Source organism: Nicotiana attenuata, chromosome 6 (genome assembly GCF_001879085.1).
Source record: "Nicotiana attenuata strain UT chromosome 6, NIATTr2, whole genome shotgun sequence".
Taxonomy (NCBI): Eukaryota; Viridiplantae; Streptophyta; class Magnoliopsida; order Solanales; family Solanaceae; genus Nicotiana; species Nicotiana attenuata.
In genome coordinates, this window is record NC_031994.1 from 17054637 (window position 1) to 17057991 (window position 3355).

Genomic DNA, 3355 nt, shown 5'->3' on the forward strand with positions numbered 1-3355 from the left:
GATTAGCATCCTGGCCTTCAACTCCGTATTTCTTCCTCAGCTGCGTTTATGGGCATTATTGACGAACAGCTGGGGATGAGGAGACACAGTTGAAGTGCTCCTACACCCCCATTACTTATCAATACACTCACACCTCTTCCAGGTGGTCTTGAGAATGTCTGCTTACGGGTCCCGACTTTACTTGTTCCCAGGGAAAAACCTCAAAGTGTTTTGAATACTTTGTGTGAGCTAAGAATCCATAGGGAAAAAGCCTATGTCGTCCCTTGAAATAAATCAAACCACTTTTTCCATAGCTCAATCATTATGGCAGCAGACTACACAGGTGAAAAACCGTCCAGGTGCTCCATTAGGAATAAATCAGATTTGGAAGTAAACAGACGATGTTCTGCTCGTGGCAACAGCCTCTTGTTAAACCAGTTCAAACAACAACTGGGATAGATAGGAAGGAGCGCCTTCTTATTGAATCTGGTTCCCCTTTCTTGATGAATTGTCTTTCACACTGCATTGCGGAGTTGTATGGCAAAACATCTCGAACACTCTTTAGCTTCCAAACTGTAGAACTTGCAAGATTTCCCAAGAATTTCACATTCAAATACCAATATCCACACCATTGACCAAGGCACAGACATGTGTCAGTATCTAACTGGGAAACAAAACTGTGAAAGAAAAATCTGGATCTCCTCTCAATAAACTTTGGGAGCACACGCAGAAAGATGCGTCCACTGTTGAATATCCACCATTATCCAGGATTGACGATTTCCCGGCCTTTCTGAGATGTAGGGTTTAAAACGTACGCCCCCAACAGAACTTTCTGGTATCTCAATCATTTAGGAACCTAGGAAAACCTCACCTTTCGTTGCTTTCTTTCCAGAACCTTGGGTTCTTCAGATGTTTCGGACATGCGTTTCCTATGCTTTTCTCCACTGACCTTACTTTTCCCTTTGGACTTGACAAGAACATCCTCACCACTCACTGCTTTCTCGATTTTAAACTTGGAAGTAGACCCCTTTTCCAAGGAAACAGACGCTGCCCTTTTTGATGACCGCCTTGTGAGGGAACCTGGTTCCTCAGGAGTTCCCTCCTCCACCTCAACAACAGGGATCGTTTCATCCCCTATAGGTACACCATTTTTCACCAGCTTTCTTTTCTTCTTCTTACTGCTTTTCTTGCTCTTTTGGAGTGCAGAGTCGTAGGCCACCTTGAGTTGAAGCCTTGTGGTGGGGCGCTTGATTTCAGACTCAGGAGTCGAAATCGTCCTACGCTGACTGATGAAAGCGTCAAGGGCCATATTGTCAAGATCTTCTTCATCACTAAAGTGTATCACTGGGCCTTGAATTTCCAAGGGCACAGCATCAAAGGCAGGCATACTACTATCCTGGGGATGATATTCTTGACCTGGGTCCTCCGGAGAGGGATCAGGTTCTCCATGTGAACCCCTAGTAGTGTATGCTACTGCATCTCCCATGGTGGTCCCTTCTTCCCTTACACTATGTGATGCGTGCTTTTGGGAAATGACCTCATGCAATATCCCTTCAGCAGATACCACAAACACTGTCTTTCTTCAACAGCCGGTGCTTCCACGACCATGGGGTTGACTGTAACAATGGCGGAGTCGCTTGTATTCTCAGTAATTAGACCTNGTACCTGTGAGGACTTGGGGACCTGTCATCCCCAGGGAATTTCGCTATTTCTGACTTTCGCGAAATGAGTCCTGGAACCGTATTCCCGAGAGACGGCTGCTGTTGGAGCCTCCACGATCGTGAGTCGATCTTTTCGATAATGTCCTCTAGCATCCTTACCGTTACAGTATAGGTAGTTGGTTCGTCGTCGCCCGATACCTTGGATACTGGCTCGGGGCGAGTAGATATTTTGGGTGCTATCGTGCCAAGAGCCTTTGGGCGGCTCTGCAGCTGGGAGATAGCCAAACGTTGTTCCTGTAACATTTCAAAAAAAAACACGTAGATTAACTTCCCATTCTACCGGGGATGGGACATTTCGGGTTTCCTGTCGGTTAGTGTGTTGCGTGCCATTATTGAAGTGCAAGACTTCGTTACCCCGTCGTGCAGCGTATGAATCCATATCCACTCGGACCGATCTAGATGCGTTATCAGGGTCCTGCGATGTCGCGCCAGCCGTCAGGGTGGCCATATTGTTTTCCTTGAAATTTGTGGGGTTATCGTCCTCGATTTTCCTTATCGAGCTGACCATTAACCTGAAATCGAAGGGTCTTGGGCAAGAAAAAGTGTAAGGGATATCGTGCGTTTAAGACGAAACTAGCAACAAAATAATCACTATTATTTTTAGCCCCACGGTGGGCGCCAAACTGTTTACCGTGAAAACCCTTAACAACAATTAAATTTGTAATGGGATTCTAAAAATATGTGATCTATTCCCGAGCTAGTTTGAAAGGGTGATGAGTGCTAAATGTGGAGTAAAAACATTAAAGATCGAGCTAGCCAAAAACGATAATCGAACCAGTAAGGGACGTTCCCGGGCTTAGGACAAGCCAGTATATACCTCGGGACCAGGCCTCGAGCCTACCTCGGGCCTATCGAAGATAACCTTATCGAGGGTAATCGGGAAGGGGATAACAGATAAGTGTATGCATATAAGGCTTTATACTGTCAATCTTGAGCGAAATGACGAAGAACAAATGAAGATAATAAAATGTTAGGGCAACCTCGGGGTCGAAGAACACTGATAATTTAGAAGAAAGAGAGAGAGATATTATTGCTTATTGGAGAAGTGGAGCAACATCAGTCCACTAAAAGGTGAGGCGAGTCCCCCTTATATAGGCGAGGGGACTCGGTAAAATATGCATATATTATTCACAAGAGTAGAAAGATGGGACGACCTATTACTCGTCATCTCAGTAGGGTACAGATAGACCGGCCCTGTCAGGCATAGCTATTTTGCTCCGGAGTCATCTTCTCTTACCTTGACCTCGGGCCCTGCTTCCTTTGATTCGGACCTCGATAAGCTCAGAGGTCGAGGACTCGATCATAGCCTTCTATCCTCGGGGTCTCGAGGGAGGCTTCTCAAATTTCCTTGATAGCGAAAATCAAGTCTTCTGATTTTTACCGCGTACAGAGTTAGACAATGCCAGAAAACACTTTGAACCTATTATTTCTTAAAAACACAATCCAAACCAAAAGGGATATGGTCCTCAGTTTGGTCTCAACAGTCCCAGCTTTACTCTGTTTCTTTCAAACTGTTCCCTATTTAGTGCCTTGGTAAAGATGTCTGCAATTTGATCTTCTGTGCTGCAGAACGTCATGCATATCAATCCTTTCTCCACATTGTCTCTTAGAAAATGATGCCTCACATCAATATGTTTGGTCCTTTTATGTTGAAC